Here is a 19828-nt window from a genome sequence, read left to right on the forward strand (position 1 = left end):
TAATCTGCTTAGAATCACATGCTGTGCATAGGTCCGACATCCAGTGGTCACTGCGGAGTATTGCATTTTGTTTTTCGTAGTCGAAAAGGGGACGTCGACAAGGCGTGTCTGTAACACTATCCCTATAGTGACGTGTGTTGTACCCACAATCCCTCACGCGTCGAGGTCCCTCAGATTGTTTTTTTCCGCCCAGCTACTGGTCGCCTTTACGCGGAGCTCCTCGAGAGACATTGCAGATTTCATCTCCTCGACCTTTGGTCGTTTTCCTATATTAATAGAACATATCGATTTCCCCCCCCCCCCCTCGACGCTGTTGTGAAGCTGTCTCCGCCGAGCAAGATCTTCGACGGAGGGGACGAGCGGAGGAGATCCTTCGGCGTTGCCGAACACGTGGCCTGGCCTTGCAGGCCATATACAGTAGGGAGAGTGGGGGTCGTGGGACATCTCTAATTCTTTTCTGAGAATGCCTTTCCTTTTCCCCTTCCTTTCCCTTGGGGTGGTTATCACGTTTTATTTCCTCGGCTATGGAGAGGACACCCTTTAGGTTTTGCCTGCTTTGCAAGGGCAAGTTTACTTGGAAGGACAAGCATTCACGGTGTAACCGCTGCTTGCCCCTCGATCACAAGGAGAAAGGTTGCACGGCTTGTCAGCTTCTTAAGCCGAAGACTCTAAAAGACCGTAGGGTCAAAAGGTGGGCGGCCTACGCTATGTCGAAGGCTGACGCTCCACCCACCGTCGCTACCTCCGACAGTGACGTGGAACGTGATACCACGACCTCCGCTACGGAAGTCGTAAACCCCCCTAGAGAGCGCACACGCGCTTAGTCTGTCCCCGGCCCCGACGGGCTCGGCTCACGCCCTGCTTATGGGGATGAACACCCCGACGACACTGACGCACACAAGACCACACATAAGCACACAACCCATGGCTCGTCTTTGCCGAAGGCAAAGAGAGCATCAGTGCCCAAGGAGTCGCAGGTTTCACCGGCGGCCTCCTCGGACCGTTCGGGTTCGAAGCCCCTCTCGCAGCCGCGACCAGCGACTGGGCTTTCGGCAAATAAGGGCGCCGCCCCCAAATCATCGGCCGGAGCGCATCAGCAGAAGGCGCATGCCGCCGTAGAGCGTTCGACACCCGTAACGTCGAAACCACAGCTTTCCGCTGACAAACGAGTCGCTGAGAGCTTGGCGAGGATCGTGGTAGCCGACGCCCACAAGCGTACGCCGAAAGACACGTCGAGCGCTACGCAAAGGTCGAAAGACACGCCGAAAACACAGGGACGATCTCCTTCAGTTGAAGGGATTCCTAGCACACCTGAAGGCTTTTTGGAGGGCGACGGGACACTTTCCTCGATGTTATTGGAGAGGTCGAGTCGTTTTCAGCTACAAGACACCAATTTTCCCCCACTAGACCGCTCAGGGGTACCCCATGAAACCATGGAAAGGCTCCATCTCTGCATGGAAAGAATGGAGAGGTTTATGAATGCCCAAAACCCTCCCACTCCAAAGAGAATAAGAGAAGGGCCTCAGGAGGACCCCAGGGCCAAAATTCCAAGATTAGTCAATCCTCACCAGGACACAGCCTCAGACTTCCACAGTGTGTATGACCTCACTGGGGAAGAACATTATCTTGAGGAAGAGGATGATTTTATGGACGAGGAAGACGGACTGAACCAGGAGGAAGGTCTGGAAGACAGCCCAGACTTGGTAGGAGAAGGCTTCGGGGAAAATCCAGAAGAAGGACCTTCTCACCCCTGGCAATCACCATCAATATATTCCGACACTGATGTCCTAAACCTAAATCCTCCCGACATTTCACCTGTTAGAAATACGTCTCCCATTGACGATCAACCAACATTTAATGCCCTGTTGTGCAGAGCAGCAGCACACTTCGAACTGGACACTGGGGAGCTCTCCCCTGAATTAGACTTTGTAGAAAGGGTAATTAAGGAGAAACCCCCGGTCAGTCAGACAATTCCCTTCCTCGCTTCGGTGAAGAGAAGAATCATCCCTTCGCTGTCCACACCCGCACTAATCAGAGGGGTCAATCCTAGAATTGAAAAACTTTTCACTCCTTCACCCTCAGACCCGCTGTACATCAGGGGACATTCCATTCCGGATTCCCTGGTAGTAACCAACACAAGAAAGAGGGCAGGGGTACCACTTTCCACCAGTGAGGCGCCACCTGACAAGCGGCTATATGCCCTTGCAAAAAGAATTACATCCTCGGCCGCCTTTTCGGCAAGAATTGCCAACAACAATTCTTTGCTCGCTAGCTATGCGGATGCGCAGTGGGCCAAACTGCGCAAAGACGCCGAAGAAGCGCCGGAACCATTACGTACACGCCTGCTTTCAACTATTGGCGAAGGAACCCAGGTCAACCAGAGTATTGTAAAGAGCTCTCTGGATGCGGCAGAAACTACGGGACGTTCCCTAATTCAGGGAATAGTCCTAAAACGACACGTATGGCTGCGCAACTCAGGGTTCAAACCGGAGACACAGGCGTCTTTAATAAATAAACCTGTTGAAGACTCAAACCTCTTCGGGAAAGCGGTGGATGAGGCTCTGGAGATGGCTAAAAAAGAGTTCGATACGATCAAAACTCTTGACCAAATCTCTAAGTCCGCTACCAGGCGCGGCTATGGCAATAAACGCTTTTTTCGTGGCCAACGCCAACAACAAAACCAGCAGCATCAGTACCCTGCCACCAATTTCCAGACCAATAGTGGCCAGTACAGCCAAAGAGGACAGCGCCGGGGCAAAGGAAGAGGGCGAGGGTCCACCCCCAGAGGTTCCCAAGCCCCTAACAACACCAAGTGACGCGAAGATTCGCGTCCCCTCCCATGCAACACCGGTCGGGGGCCGGATAACATCCTTTCTTCCAGCATGGGAGGGTATAAAGTCAGACCGCTGGGTACTTTCCACCGTAGCCCACGGATACTGCATCGAATTCAACAGTTCCCCAACATACAAACGCCCGAGGGGACGACGCATGTCACCGGAACATCTTGCCATACTTCTGCAAGAAGTACAACAACTGCTGGAAAAAGGAGCCATAGAGGTCGTGCCTCTATCTCAGGTAACGGAAGGTATTTATTCAGTGTACTTCCTTGTACCCAAAAAGGACCTAACCATGCGCCCTGTATTAGATCTGCGCCCAGCGAACAAGTTTATCAAACCCCAAAAGTTTCGTATGGTGACCCTACAGGAAGTAATCCCACTGCTATCACAGGGAGATTACATGACAACATTGGATATGAAAGATGCATACTTTCATATTTTAATGTTGCCAGCGCACAGAAAATACCTCCGGTTCATGATAGAGGGCAAACACTACCAGTTCAAAGTGCTACCCTTCGGCATAGCATCAGCACCGAGGGTATTCACGAAGGTACTGGCAGTGGCAGCGGCCCACCTGCGCAGGTTGTCCATCCCAGTTTACCCTTACCTCGACGACTGGCTCATAACAGGGGATTCTTACGAAACATGCTTCTCCAATACCCAGAAGACTGTAGACCTTTTGTTCCAGTTGGGCTTCTCCATCAACGAAAAGAAATCCAGCCTAGACCCCAGCCAAATCAAACAATTCCTAGGGGCTCTAATTCAAACAAAGGACGGCCTCGTCTTCCCCTCCAAAGAGAGGGTCCAAAACATGTTGTTTCAGATCCCTCAATATGTGGCCGGTCGAGAGGTGACGGTACGCAAAACAATGCGCTTGCTAGGCATGATGGCGTCATGTATTTATTTGGTACCTCACGCGCGCATGCGCCCAATGCAGGAGTGGCTCAACAGCCAGTGGTGTCAGGCCAGCGGACTATGGGACGACCTAGTAGTGGTCTCGCAGGCCTTAGTTCTCTCGCTACGGTGGTGGACAAAGGAAAACCTAGAAAAAGGGAAACCTTTTGCCACACCCGCGGCGGAAGCCACTCTAACCACAGACGCATCCCTCACAGGATGGGGGGCTCACCTATCCCATCAAACTGCTCACGGGGAGTGGACTCCGAACGTAGCATCCAAACACATCAATTTTCTGGAGCTACTAGCGGTGTTCAAGGCGCTAAAAGCCTTCAAGGAACACCTACAGGGCAGGACAGTGATGGTCCTTACAGACAGCACCACAGCCATGTATTACATCAACAAACAGGGGGGAACCCACTCTCCAGGACTGTCCAAACTGGCCCAAAACATATGGAAGTGGGCTCTCAAACAGAATATGTTCCTTCTATCACAACATGTACCAGGGGAACTCAATCTGCTGGCAGACAAACTGAGCAGAGATTTCCCCCTGCCCGAAGAGTACGAATGGCGACTGCACGAAGACATCGTCTTCGACGTCTTCACGCAATGGGGGTTCCCAGAAATAGACCTGTTCGCAACCCTGGAGAACTCACAATGCCAAAGTTACGCCTCCAGGTATCCCCAGAACCAATCCAAGGGGAATGGTCTGTCTATTCAATGGTCAGGGAGATTTGTTTACGCTTTTCCCCCGACTCCCCTTCTCAACAAGGTAGTGCACAAGATGCACCAGGAACAAGTAACCATGATACTGGTGGCTCCTATGTGGGCCCGGCAGCCATGGTTCGCTCACTTGATGGAGATGTCTCTATCTCCCCCAGTGAAACTCCCCTGCCCGTACAACATGCTGTCACAAGAAAGGGGCAGGACTCTGCATCCATGCCCCCAGATCATGAACTTAGCAGCCTGGCTCCTGAGATCATAGAATTTGGACATCTACAGCCCCCGCAGAGATGCATGGACATCCTCAGGGAGGCCAGAAAACCTAACACTCGCCACTGCTATTCTAGCAAATGGAAGAGATTTGTCATTTGGTGCAGAGGAAAGAGCATCAACCCAATTCACTGCTCTCCCACACATATTATTCTATACCTGACCCACTTATTGGATTCAGGTCTAGTGTTCAATTTCATTAAAGTCCACCGAGCGGCACTTTCTGCATACACCACTTCCCAACTCGAAGTGTCGTGGTGGAAGATCCCTGTTATAAAGGCCTTCATGGAGGGAATAAAGAGAATTCACCCCCCGATACCTGACCCAGCTCCCGGATGGGACCTTAACGTGGTACTTACCAAACTCATGGGCTCACCATTTGAACCCATGCACAAAGCATCTCTTAAAGACCTCACTCTTAAGACTGCTTTTCTAATAGCTATAACCTCCATCAGGAGAGTAAGTGAACTACAGGCTCTTTCTGTTCTAGACCCCTTTGTTACAGTTCACAGAGATAAAGTGGTTCTACGCACTCACCCAAGGTTTGCCCCAAAATTCATCTCACAATTCCACGTAAACCAGTTGATGGAACTACCAGCGTTCTTTCAAAACCCTTCCAACTTGGGAGAGAGGACTCTGCACACACTAGATGTCCGCAGGGCGGTCATGTTCTACATGGAAAGAACCAGACCACTGAGGAAGACTAATCAGTTCTTCGTCTCGGTGGCAGCAGGAAGAGAAGGGGATGCAGTTTCAAAGTCCACTATTTCTAGATGGATTGTTCAATGCATCACTCTCTGCTATACTCTTGCTAAGAGAGAACTGCCCTTTAGGCCAAGAGCACATTCTACTCGAGGCACGGGGGCGTCCATAGCATTCATTGCAAATGTTCCCCTTGAGTCCATCTGCAAAGCGGCTACCTGGAGTTCTGTGCACACCTTTACAAAACACTACTGTCTAGATGCACACTCTAGATCTGACTCCCAGGTGGGGCAGGCAGTATTAAGACATCTTTTCTCTACTGTTCCTTCTCATAACCCACCGCCAACTCCGGGTACTGCTCGCTAGTCTATGCACAGCATGTGATTCTAAGCAGATTAACAAACATCAGAAGACAATGCATTACTTACCGTAAAAGCATTTCTGATGGTTGTATCTGCTTAGATTCACATGCGCCCACCCTTCCTCCCCGCTTGGATGGAAGGAACATAGACATCTTTCTATATTTCTCTCTTTTCTGTACTCACTCACGTCTAGAAGGCTCCCTCAGGGCAGAAAAATACAAACAGAGGGACCTCGACGCGTGAGGGATTGTGGGTACAACACACGTCACTATAGGGACAGTGTTACAGACTCGCCTTGTCGACGTCCCCTTTTCGACTACGAAAAACAAAATGCAATACTCCGCAGTGACCACTGGATGTCGGACCTATGCACAGCATGTGAATCTAAGCAGATTAACAAACATCAGAAATGCTTTTACAGTAAGTAATGCATTGTCATATGTGCAATGCATAATAGGTGGGGTAAGGGTATAAGTTAAGGTAGGGAGGGGTGCGGGGGGGGGGTCTAGCCCGCATTAAAACAAATAAAGATTTTGTTTTTCTTTGAAATCTCCATTAGAAGAAAAATATTTCAAGAAATCGCATGCATCCCAGCACAACCACTTTATGTGAAGTGCTGAGGGGTTACACTGTATCCCCTTTCTCACTGCTCCTGTAACATATCTGTTACAGGAGCAGTGACAAGCATACCTGAATAGCTGGGGGCAGTGGATGTGTCCTACTGTCATGATGCCTGCCTCCAAGGAGCCAAACCAGGCCCGGCACCCTCAGAGACAGACACCATGCATCCAAGGGAAGTCCCAGCAGCCCTAGATGGGGGCCCTTTGGACTCAGTCATGGCGCCGTTGGCGTCAGGCTCATAGGGGACATCAGTCCTGGCGCCATCGGCGCCAGGCTCATACAGAAGTAGGTTGGGAGTAGTGCTTGGTGTAAACTTACCTGTGCAGACCATGCAGCAACTTCCAAGACTGGAAGGAACTATTTTTCTAGGGACTACTTGATCTCTAGGGTGTGACCGGTGGAGGAATACATATTTCTGGGGGAAGAATACATACCTGGAACTACTTGAAAGGCTATTTAAGCCACACCCAAGCAGCAGACCACGCTTCGCGTTGTTCTGCACTTAGCAGCTGGACGCTCACCGTGCCTGCTCCTGCCTTGGTCCTCCATTACGCCTGCCTGCATCCTGGAAACACCTAAAGAAGAAAAGGGAAGAGAACAGGTGAAAACAAGAACCTTACCTGATACATCTGCACTCCGGATTCTGCACGCCGACGATCCTGCTAAGAAGGCAAACATTTTAAACGCGCATCGCGTCACGCGCAGCACGCTGCATTTCACTCACCTGCACGTGGCGTTTTCGAGTCTTGCGACGTCCATCCGGAGATTCCACCGCCATCCAGCACCTATTGGAAGGAAGGAGAAAGAGAGGTGAGAAGGGAAACATGAATCTAAGTAGAACTTACCTGTGGTTCAAGTCCCTCTCCGCCTTCGGGTTTGTGCCATACCTTCGGCATCTCAGCACCCCGGCCCCTAAGGGGAAAAGAAACAGACATTGTATTAGTGAGAGCATGAGCAATACTCTCACTCAAGACTTACCCATTTGCAAGAGAGACACAGCAGCTCTTTTCGGGTCGGCGCCTTACCTCCAGCATTGCCGTTCCCCGGCCCCTATGGGGGAAAAGACATTGGACATTAAAGGAGATACTTAAAACTGCAAAGGAATCTCATCGGAATTCTTACCAGAATTTGGCTTCATCCAAATCGCCTGCAGCCCGGAGTCTTCTCCAGCACCTGCGAAAGAAAAGAACAGATGAGTGAATATAAACCCAAACTTGCCATAAACATTTGCGGTACGACGGGAATGGACAAACTAGTTTAAACTCATCAATCCAGTGAAGTAACTGGATTCACAACGCACCCCTGCATCAGAAGCAGGATGGAGAGCTCGTCATTTTGGTCCCTACGGTGAGTCTTCGCAGGGAATCCCAAAAGGGTTTCACGGAGGGAGAGAAGGGAAGTGGGAGGTCGGAACATCACCCGCAGACTATTAACCCTTCCTTTTCACACACAGTGGGATATTCCTCCGAGCCAGAAAAGCCAGGTTGGGGAATCCAGTCCCGTCCATCTTCCGGGTCTTGCGCATCTCTGCAAAAGAGGTCACATCAGTCCCAGCCACGCCCGCGCCTCCGTGGGAGCCAGGTGAGCGTTACACCTACTGACTTTTGTGTAATTTTTACTAGCAGGCTGTGCTTACAGCCATGGAAATGCACAGAAGGGTCACTGTATTTTATTTTCACCATTTCTTGTTTGCTTGTCATCTCCATCTTTTTGCAGTGCTAGGTGGGGCAGGTCCTGGTTTGACTTTTGTTTTCGGTGGGAAACCTTTGTGAAGCCTGCCTTGTTTCGAGTGTCTCTGAGGAAAGGAAGCAGGGGAGGATCCCGAAGCTGATGGACTTTGTCTTCTTTCATACCTGCCCCGTCTCTGGAACCAGATCCAACTGGGAGGCTGGACTCAGTATCCCCCCAAACCCTGCCTTCCCCCCCCCTACCCACCCCCCAAAACACCAAACCCAAAGTTAAAAAATGTAATGAATGCTGATTGGCTTGGTTCCTACAAAGAGGATGGATTCCTGGTGCACAGAGATGGTCGACCACTGGAACTAAATCTGAATAGGAAGAAGTGGAAAATGCATCTGCAGCTACTTCCAGCGACCAGAGATGCCTGCTCAGTGTCTGCGGCTGTGCTTAACCCATTCTTCCATGCAACAGAGGAGCTCGGAAGAGGTCTACTCCTTCCTTTGGGCTATTGGGCATAATCGACCTTAAGACGACCTGCATTTTGAGCAATCCCATGACAACCTGCAACCTTCATGGACTGCAAACGGCCAATACCCTGGGACCTGCGACCATTGTGCAGGGCATAGTCTTCAGAAGATTGAATCCTTACAAAACTTTGGAATTCTTCTGGACCTCCGCAGGCAAGAATTGTTACGCTCACCTGGACCCCACAGGGGTGTCGATCGGACCCGGACAGCTGCGGTCTCCGTCAATGTGATGCGTAGTGCAGAGATGACTGTCTGGACTGGCCCGCCTAGTCTTGTCTGCTGGACCCGAAGAAGTATTTTCCTGCAAGTGGAGACAGGGATTAGCCACCTGTGGGTTTTAGTGATGGCCTCCCAACTGTTCTCGCTCTTCCCCTCTAATCACCTCCGATATCCCCTTAGTAACCTCACCTTATGTTTGTAAAAGATGAGCTCTCCATCCTGCGTGTCTTGCAGGGGCGCGTAGATACCAGTTACTTCACTGGTTTGAAGGCGTTGGGAGAGTTCCGGTAAGCATTGACTCTGAAGTCCCAGACGGGATTGGTAAGTATCAAGTTCAAAGAGTTCAATGTGCCCGATGTTCACTCTTGTCCCCTTCCGTCCTTAAATTGCAACTGAGTTTGTGAGAAGAAGGTCTCGTAGCTGTTACTGGCGTTCAGGTAAGAGTCTGTGTTACCCAACGCTGTCTGGTTACTATTACATGCGTTAACGTGTTGTTTTTCTCCCTCTTTACAGATGCGGCATATGAAGATATGGAGAATACCACCGCCGGTGGTAAATCAGGTAAGTCTATGGTGGTAAGAGGTATTTGTTGATTCCCTTGGCTCACCTTGTTATTCTTGTGCCCCTAGGTGCCGGAGTACGGCGAAGAAATGATGGAGACAGTGCCGGATTGAAAGACGCTGTGAGAACTGGTGAGTATGGCGCCGTGCTGGAGCTGGCGAAACGACTCGTGCAGGACTGATGTACTTCCAGGTCGGGAGATGAAATGGATCCGGAATCAGGTGAGGAATTTGAAATAAGTTTGTTTTCTAACCTTGTCCTTTTCTTCCTCTTTATTATAGGAGCTCCGGATTCGAGGCGGGCGTGGCAGAAGACTGGATGCTGGCTGCAGGCATGGTGAGAGTCACGCTGCTGGATGCAGAATAACACGAAGCATGTGCTGCTGTTCAGGCGTGGTTTAAATAGCCTCCAAAATAGTCCCAGGAAAGAAGTTCCCCAAGACCACACCCAAGTAAAAAATAGTCCCTGTAGTAAAATAGTCCCATGCAGGCCTCACGTTGGCTTGGATTTATTTGCAGCATAGTCTGCATGAGGTAAGTAATGTCTATGAGCCTGGCGCCTATGGCGCCAGGACTGATTTTTATTATGAGCCTGGTGCTTATGGCGCCAGGACTGAACCCAGACAGCCCCTAGCTGGGGCTGCTGGGGTTTTTGTAAATGTCTGGATGCCTGCTCCCGGGGCTGATGGGCTTGATCCGGATGCCCGGGGGTAGGCATCATGACAAGAATCCACTCATCGAAGTTCTCTCGCCAGAGTGCTGGACCGAGAAAGCGAGACAAATCCACCGGGTGAGAACAGTTCATCTGGTATCCTGAAAAGGTGCCAAAACCACAGAGCGGGAGAAGCTACACAGCATCCTTCCTGTGTTGCCCCTTTTGTCAGAAGACCAGCAATTCAGTGACCGGGCCCTGCAGCTGCTACATCTTGAGGGCATCAGCCTGCATCATCTTCACTGCTGAGGTACTGTGAAACTCGAGGTAACACTTAATGTGATGAATTCTGCTGAGTTCTCATCGATTCCCGGGTGATTAACTCCTCCCACATGGCCAGGGAGCAGCAGCTACTACCTGATCCTGACCTTGGAGGTTGTATAATGATGGAGGGTACGACTATCGGGAGGAAGTGAGGACTCAACCAGAAAAGCTACAGTATTTTTCCCTCCCTTATGAAACCTCCAATATGATGGCATACTGTCAACCTGAAAAAAATAGCATTATCCATAAAACACATTTGGCATCTACTGTTCATGATGGTTGTCTTTCAAACAAAGATTTAAAGCAGTGTAATTTACAAAGGTTTAAAACTCCTTTGCACTCCAGCTCCCATAACGCCTCAAGTACTGAGACACAGAGGAGAAAGGAGTTAATGTGGAATGAAAGTAACATCAAGTTAAACGTGCGTACTGGTCATCCTAACAATCGGCACAGGACATTTTAAACCTGAGCAACACCTGCAATTAAGGAGAGAAGGACTGGGAAGCAGACCCAACAGCAGAAGCACACACATGCAGATGAGCTGTGCTGGAAGAGCCAGACTCTTCCAGGCAACCACCTGGAAGTATACTTTACCGGAGGAAAGGGACTCGGATGAAAGCAGTGGGTGCATTGGACGGGCCGCTTGAAGATGGGCCGCTTCCGCCAGACTGTAGATGTGAGGCAGCTTTGGTTCCGTCAGCGAGTGGTTGTGAAGCCGACGCGGGAACCGAACGAGAATCTGCATGATGGGGGAAGCCTGACCAGAGATAACTTTGCTGCCGCTACATGTTACACCGGGGAGCCGGCCCCGAGAAGTTGATAGTCCCAGGGCGTGCCAGCAAACTTACGAACGATTTAATAACTATTTTGAATACCATCCATTTCTGATGCTTGTTAATCTGCTTAGAATCACATGCTGTGCATATGGTCTGACATCCAGTGGTAACCGCGGAGTATTGCATCTTGTTTTTCGGGGGACCGAAAGGGGACGTCGGCATAGGCGTGTTTGAAACACTATCCCTATTGTGACATGTGTAGTACCCAAAATCCCTCACACGCCGAGGTCCCTCAGATTGTTTTTTCCCGCCCAGATAACTGGTCGCCCTATAGCGGAGCTCTTCATGAGACATTGTTTATCTTACCAAATTGTTGGTTATTCCCCGTTAAGTCACTTCGCCCATCAAGAACATCTTCGACGAAGACTACGGGGGAATCGTCTACGGCTGTGGGTTCTGGCGCCTAAGATCCAGCGTTTGGACTTCCACGTGGTCGGGACTTCTGGCCGGCCTACACAGTAGGGAGAGTGGGCTCGGGGTTTGCCATACTGTTATTATGTCTTTCCTCTTTTCCACTGCTTTCCTTTTTGGTCTGGTCACCCTTCCCTTCTGCTAGGGAGAGAACTCCATTTAGATTCTGCCCTGTGTGTAGGGTCAGATATCCGTGGAAAGACTAGCACACGTCATGTAACGCATGTCTTCCCCTAGAGCATGACGAGAAGCAGTGTTCGGCGTGTAAACTCCTTAAACCCTTAAGGAGCGCCGGTTGAAGCGGTGGGCTGCGTACGGAATGTCACGCGTGGAGCCTCCCTCACCTGCTGCGACACCAGCCGAAAGTGACGGAGGTACATCGGATGACCAAATGTCCAACGCGGACGTTATAGACCTTGAGGCGGACTAGTCTAGGGCCGCCACGCCCGTCCCCAAACCTTCCATGCTTGACTCTGGTCTTGCTACAGGGACCACAACTGGTGACAGGGGCGTACAATCTCACTGCACAAAGCACACAACCCAAGCGCCCTCCTCGACGACTTCGTTGAAGAAGGCGAAAGCGCCAACAGAAACTTCGGCGGCGCCCACGGATCGGTCTGATCCGAAGCCTTACCCGCATCCGCAGCAGCGCATGACTGGGCATAAGAAACATAACAATGGCGCTACTCCCCAAACTACACGCACCGAAGTTTCAGAACAAGAAACTTCGACGGATTCCAAGGTTTCCAAGGCCGTACAGGCCCGAAAACTACAAGTAGGCCTCTACCCGGGAAGCCATCCGCTGGCCCTTCTGGAGCCGCGGAAGACATTTTCACTGCCGACACATCGGAGGCGTCTGCCGAAGATTCAGTGACTATCCGTAAGAGCATCAATACGATTGCTACGGCGGTGGGCCTAGTACCGGTTCCGCCCACAGTTATGGGCCCATCCGCAGAAGTTTTCCACTGATTGGGAAGACGATCCCGAAGACCCTTACGAAGAAAGCCAGGTACCCCTCTCAAGCACCCTGAGGAGATCCTCTCAACGCCTTAGGACAGCGAACACGGTTCCTACTCAGCTAGGTCCATTTGGGTCATCCAAGTGGACCACGGAGTAATTCGAGGGGTGTATGGATCAGCTGGAGCAGTATTTCAGGGCTTCTGATCAACCTCTGCCAAAAAAAGCTTGGGTAGACCCTAACCCTCAAGATGTCCAACACCAAGTTGACTATCAAGATGATGTCCAGATGGACACATCTATACAGAAGAAGAGTCGTCTTCTTTTCTGGTCAACTATGGGGAAGATCAAGGGGCAGCGGACAACTGGGAGGACTCCCAGAAGAACGATCACAACTCTGATATCGTTTGCCTCGACTCTCCCCCATCCACCCCGATTCGACAAACTTCCCCGGTGGATGATCAAATGGCTTTCAACAACATGTTGAAAAAAGCAGCGGAGTTCTTTAAAATTGCCACGCTGGGAGCCTTGCCCGAACAAGATTTCACGGAGGACATTATTAATGAAAAGCCTCCGGCAAGCCAGTCTATCCCTCTCTTGAGCTCTGTAAAGAGACGGCTTGCCCCTTCCTTACTCACACCCTCTCAGACTAGGGCTGTGAACCCAAGGGTCGAAAAACTTTTCCGACCCTTCCCCACAGACCCGCTTTATATCAAAGGACACGCAATCCCAGACTCGCTGGTGGTGACCAACACTTGCAAGAGAGCAGGGGTTCCCCTTGCCACGGGAGAGTCACCCCCGGACAAGGAGTCCAAAAGGTTGTACGCCTTAGGCAAACTGGTTACGTCGGCGGCAGCCTATACCCTCCGGATTGCCAATAACAAAACGTTACTGGCAAGTTATGTCGACGCCCAATGGAACCTACTCCAGGAAGGCCTTCAAGAGGTTCCGGAACCAACCAGAGCCAAGCTTCTCGCCATTGTCTTGGAGGACAAACTTGCCAATCAGAATGTTGTAAAAAATACCCTGGACACCGCAGAGACAGCAGGCAGGTCTCTCGCACAGGGTACTCTCCTAAAGAGGCACGCGTGGCTGCGCACGTCGGGCTTCAGGCCTGAGACCCAGGCATCCATTATCAACAAACCCATAGAAGAGGCCAACCTCTTCGGGAAGGCGGTGGACGATGCGTTCGAGACAGCCAAGAAGGAGCACGAGACTATAAAGTCGCTGCATCAAATTTCCCAGAAACCCTCTTCACAGAGGAGCAGTAATTCTCGGCTGTCCTTTCGAGGACAAGCCTGCGCCGCTCAAAACAATTTCGGCACGGGCAACTTCAACTCAAGTCAACCTGCTGCAAGCACCACTTACTACCCCAGAGGGGTCAGAAGCACGGTAAGAATAGGGGCAGAGGCTCCAATTTCAGAGGAGCGTCAACTTCGGGTCAGAAATAACCACCAAGTCCAGGTCCCCTCCCATGTCTCCCCGGTCGGGGGGTGGGATTAACATCTTTCCTCAAGGCATTGGAGGGGATAACTTCAGACCAGTGGGTCTTAGACGGTAGCTAACGGTTACTGCGTGGAAGTTGCGCGACCTCCACAGTTTAGACCGCTGAAACATCGACGACTTCCACGGGAACATCTGCAGATCCTGATCCAAGAGGTGGAAACGCTGCTGGGAAAGGACGCCATAGAAGCCATCCCGATTCTTCAGGTAAATGAGGGTATCTATTCAGTGTACGTACTTGTACCCAAAAAGGATCTCACCATGCATTCTGTTCTAGACCTGCGCCCAGCGTACAAGTTCATAAAGCCCCAGAAGTTTTGCATGGTAACACTGCAAGAGGTGATCCCTTTGCTAAAACAGGGGGACTTCATGACAACATTGGATATGAAAGATGCATACTTTCATATATCAATGCTGCCAGCGCACAGAAATTCCTAAGGTTCGTGATTCAGAACAAACAAAACCAGTTCAAGGTACTCCCCTTCGGCATAGCCTCGGCGCCAAGGTTGCAGCGGCACACCTGCGCAGACTTTCAGTTCCAGTTTACCCTTACCTCGACGATTGGCTCATCACGGGGGACTCGTTCGACGTTTGTTTTTCGAACACCCAAAAAACAGTAGACCATCTGTTCAGCCTGGGATTTTCTATCAACGAGAAGAAATCCAGCTTAGTCCCCAGCCAAGTAAAACAGTTCCTGGGGGCTCTAATTCGTATGGAAGACGGTCTAGTCTTCCCTTCCAGCGAGAGGGTTCAGAACATGCTCTCTCAGGTTCCTCAGTATGTAGCCAGTCGAGAGGTGACGGTACGCAAAGCTATGCGTTTGCTATGGATGATGCCGTCATGCATATACTTGGTTCCCACGCGCGGCTGAGCATGCGTCCCATGCAAGAGTGGCTCAACAGCCAGTGGTGTCAGGCCAGCGGAAAATTGGAAGATCTGTTAGTTGTCTCTCCAGCCCTCGTTCTCTCTCTGCAGTGGTGGTCGAGGGAGAACCTCTTGAAGGGGAAAACCTTCACCACCCCTGCAGTGGAAGCCACTCTCAAGACAGACGCATCACTCACGGGGTGGGGGGCTCACCTGCTTCAACAGACAGCTCACGGAGTATGGTCCCCTCAGGTAGCGTCCAACCATATAAACCTACTGGAGCTACTAGCAGTGTTCAAAGCATTGAAAGCCTTTCAGGAGCAACTGCAAGGGAAGACAGTGCTGGTCCTAACAGACAGCACAACAGCAATGTATTACCTGAACAAACGGGGTGCACTCGCTCTCCAGGGCTAGCCAAGCTGTCCCAAAACATCTTGATATGGGCTCTCAAACACAAGATGTTCCTGATATCCCAACATGTTCCAGGGGAACTCAATCTTCTGCCAAACGTACTCAGCGGAGATTTTCCTCTGCCAGAAGAGTACGAATGGCGACTGCACAAAGACATTGTATCCAACGTCTTCGCAGAATGGGGGTTTCCAGAGATCGACCTGTTTGCTACTCAGGAGAACGCCCAATGCCAAGATTACGCCTCCAGGTACCCCCAGAACCGATCCAAAGGGAACGGTCTCTGGATAACTTGGTCGGGGAAATTTGTCTACGCTTCGGCCCCCCTTCTCCCGTCCCCCTCTCCCCCCTGCCCGACTCCCTTTCTGAACAAGATAGTACACAAGATGCACCAGGAACCAGTCACCATGATTCCGGTGGCTCCCATGTGGGCCCGCCAACCTTGGTTCGCGCACCTGATGGAAATGTCCCTCTCCTCACCAGTCAAGCTGCCCTGCCCGTACAACATGTTATCTCAGGACAGCGGGGAGACTCTGCACCCATGCCCACAAACTCTGAATTTAGCAGCCTGGCTCCTCAGGTCATAGTTTGGACATCTGCAACTCCCTCAAAGATGCATGGACATACTGAGGGAGGCAAGAAAGCCTAACGCACGTTATTGCTATGCCAGCAAATGGAAACGTTTTGTAATCTGGTGCAGTTCCAAAGGTGTCAATCCCACCGATTGCTTGCCTTCACACATTGTGTTATATCTAACCCATCTGTTGGACTCTGGGTTAGTCTTCAATTCCTTAAAGGTTCACCTAGTGGCGTTGTCAGCCTACACCACGTCACAGCAGAAGGTGTCATGGTGGAAAATACCTGTGATTAAAGCCTTTAAAAAAAGGGTTAAAACAATGTATCCCCCCATCACTCACCCAGCCCCTGGTTTAACCCGGCAACCTGGAGTTCTTTACAAAACACTATTGCCTAGACACTCATTCTAAGTCTGATTCGCAGGTGGGACAAGCAGTACTAAGACCTCTTTTCTCTACTGTTCCTTCTCACAACCCACCTCCAACTCCGGATACTGCTCGCTAGTCTATGCACAGCATGTGATTCTAAGCAGATTCACAAGCATCAGAAGACATGCATTACTTACCGTAAAAGCATTTCTGATGATTGTATCTGCTTAGATTCACATGCGCCCTCCCTGCCTCCCCGCTCGGGGTGGAAGGAACATAGACTTCTTACTACTTTCTCTCTTCATGTACTCACTATAGCCTTGGGCTCCCTCATGGCAGAAAAAATACTATCGGAGGGACCTCGGCGCGTTTGGGATTTTGGGTACTACACACGTCACAATAAGGATAGTGTTTCAGACACGCCTATGCCGACGTCCCCTTTCGGTCCCCCGAAAGACGAGATGCAATACTCCGCGGTTACCACTGGATGTCGGACCATATGCACAGCATGTGAATCTAAGCAGATATAATCATCAGAAATGCTTTTACGGTAAGTAATGCATGTCATAGCGTTGGAGGCAATAGTTATACAAATCTCCTTATATGAAATGTCACTTTAGGAAACTTGAAACAAGCAGTGCCATAAGCCATGAGATACTAATGAAGAAGTTGACAGACTTGAACAAATCTCCATATATGTGATGTCAGTATGGGTTGAAGTTGGAACAAGTAGTCCCTGAAGTCAATGAGGTATAAGCAGTGAAGGGGTGCAATTGAACATTGTACTAAGACCTGGTGAAAGAAACACATCAGGCTTTTGGAGAAAGAGGCCTGGAGAAAGGTACACCAGGGAATCTGCAAGATAAAGAAAGGGAGCAGGGGTTGCGGGGGGGGGGGTCTCATGGCAAGGGAGTACACCAGATCATCTAAAGAATCAATTGAGTATTTCCTGGCAGGGAAGTGTACTGGGAAATCCTCCATGGTACGGTTGTGTGAAGGAGAAACTTAATCATTTGAAGCAGTTGTTGAAAATGGACATTCTGCCATCCTGTAAAGTAGAAAAGACTTCTTTTTGCGCTCCACCAAACAGTGTTGTTGGAAAGGACATTTCTACAATTTCTGTGTAATCTTTGTTTGGTAAGACACTTTTTGCCATCCCTAAAGTATTATAGGAAAGAGACATTTCCACTACTCTTAAAGAGTCAGGCTTTAAGAAGGACACTGTCGTCATTCTACCTGAAAGAATCTAGGGGAAGTGAATCCCCTCCTGGATTCAAGAATCATTTTTTGAATTTTCATACTTGAGTTACATATACTTTTTTTAAAAGTAAAAATCAGAAAAATGTATTTTTGTACCTTTTTGATTAAGTGTGAGGGTCAGGCATCTTTTGGGCATTTCAATGACAAGACATAGCTTTGGTTCCTTAGCTAGGGAAGCAGTATTTAGGATGGGGGACAGGAAGGCCTTTATCCAAACCCTTTAATTTAGTAAAATCTCTAAGGTTGAAAATGTTACAACTTTGTGTCCACCTCATCTCTGACCCCTCACTGTACCTAGAGTCGTTCTGCTGTTCCTGTGTTGCTAGGGTGGTCATTCATGTGTTTGGGTGTTCGCCCATATACCCTCACCCTGGCCGAACACTGGTGCACATTCAGGGAGCCTTCTACGTAGTCCCTGAACCCTTTTTACCTACAAAAAGCTTAGTATTTGCTTTTTAAGAATCCTCTGGAACTCTGACTTTTCTACAGCTTGGGCCTTATCCTGTTCTGCCTACAACAGGCCACGGATGCCTACTGCACCCCTCTGACTACGAGACAGCCACATACCTAAATAGGGAAGGACTGCTAAAGCCTAAGGCCTCTCTAAAGAAAGTATTACAAGTGCTTACTTGCTTATGTTGGTCTTGTAACTACATTTTATTCCTGAAACAGATTAATTTACAAAGTTTACTACAAAGTGGTTTTTATTCATCCTGAATTGCATACTGCCATTATAGAAGTCTTTAACACTGTGGTTTACTTACCAGAAATATTACTTTGGTTTTCTATTGTTCGCTTATGAATAGTATTTACCTTTCTGAAGGATTCTATTGGCCTGTGTGTACTTATAAAATAAATTGTTTGTATACAACTCCCAGAGTGTATAAGTGTTTCTTTGGACCATATGTATGCTACAATCTTCGTAACCTCCTACAGCCCTCTCCCTCCTAAGATAAACCAGCCTGCTCTAGCATAGCTACCCTTACCATGAGTGGTACAGGCCTATACTAGAATTTGGAGCTCTGTATTGCCCATTAGAGGGAGTCTTATAAACTTGAACTTTATATTGACTTTAGAAAAACTCCCTATGCATTCATTGTGGGTTCATGCCATTGAATGCCCTTGTGTTTTCTCAAAGGTCTAAAACCCTACCAGAAAAAAAAATGGCAACTGACCTCCAAAGTGCTTTCCTGAACTTTTAGCAACTGTTGGTGTCACTATCCTGCACAACATTATCCTAAAAAGATGTTCATCTACAATTTAGTGCATTGCCATTTCTGCTAAAACTGTAGAGTATATATGCAGTGTAGCCATCCATTATTGCATGTGTATATTGATCTGTCATTTTTCTAAATCCTGCTACCCTACCGAGACTTTGACTGCTGTGCCACAGCTTGCCCCTATAGCCATATAGCAAGAAACCTTGCAACCCAAGGTGTGGATTGATTTTGAAACCTAGACCTCTGATCTAGGAAACTATTGAGAACAGTCCTACATGGATCCTATTAATGGTCAGGCCAAGTATAAGCCATATTTAAAGTTTAATAAACAGAGTAATACTTGAGGTATACATAGTTATTTTTACCGGGGATTCCGATTTCGTCTTGAAATATTAAAATAAGCATGTTGAATCGATAAATGACACCAATGACTGAACAAAATGTACAAGTAAGTAACTTTCTTTTATTCCACATGGTTACTACTGTATTACTGTTCAAGCTCCCTTTTCCCCACACAATCGTCCACTCATCCTCACAAGTCATGCCTAAATCAATACAATTCACATCAAGAAAACCACTGTTGTGGAGAGTGTGGGTTGGGGGGGCCTGGCTTTGTTGAGTTATGCGCTTATGCTCTCCAGCTCTCTTCAAGCAATGCATTGTTATTCTTATGCTGTGCAGTGCATTCTCTGATGGTTGCTTCTTCCATTCAGTATCCCATGGTGTGGTGGAATGGACTACTAAAGTGATTCACTTGTATATTCTTTCCTAATCAACCTATTTTGCAACACCATAAAGATGGTGATGGGCAGTCTTTTGTCTGCCATCTGTAGTCCAGTAATGCTGAAATAGAAAATTCCATGAAAATTAGCCATTAATGAGCCAGAAAGTGTAACCATTGCACATATGATTTACTAAGCTATACTTCATCTAGGTTAAACCAACGTTGAATACTTAACTGAAGTGAAACTCGTGGTGCAGTGCCAACCTGTATATGGTAGCTCTGGGGAGGATATCAGTTTAGGGCATTGTGGCTCGGCAGAGGTAGTAAAGG

At 49.1% G+C, this 19828-nt stretch overlaps 1 protein-coding gene across 4 annotated transcripts in view; it reads left to right on the forward strand.

Annotated features, from left to right (window-relative positions):
- The window catches only part of KANSL1 (KAT8 regulatory NSL complex subunit 1), a 1100309-nt gene that overhangs the window by 920158 nt on the left and 160323 nt on the right, over nt 1-19828 (forward strand). The window lies entirely within an intron of this gene.

Source organism: Ambystoma mexicanum, chromosome 13 (genome assembly GCF_040938575.1).
Source record: "Ambystoma mexicanum isolate Mex_15411 chromosome 13, UKY_AmexF1_1, whole genome shotgun sequence".
NCBI classification, from domain to species: Eukaryota; Metazoa; Chordata; class Amphibia; order Caudata; family Ambystomatidae; genus Ambystoma; species Ambystoma mexicanum.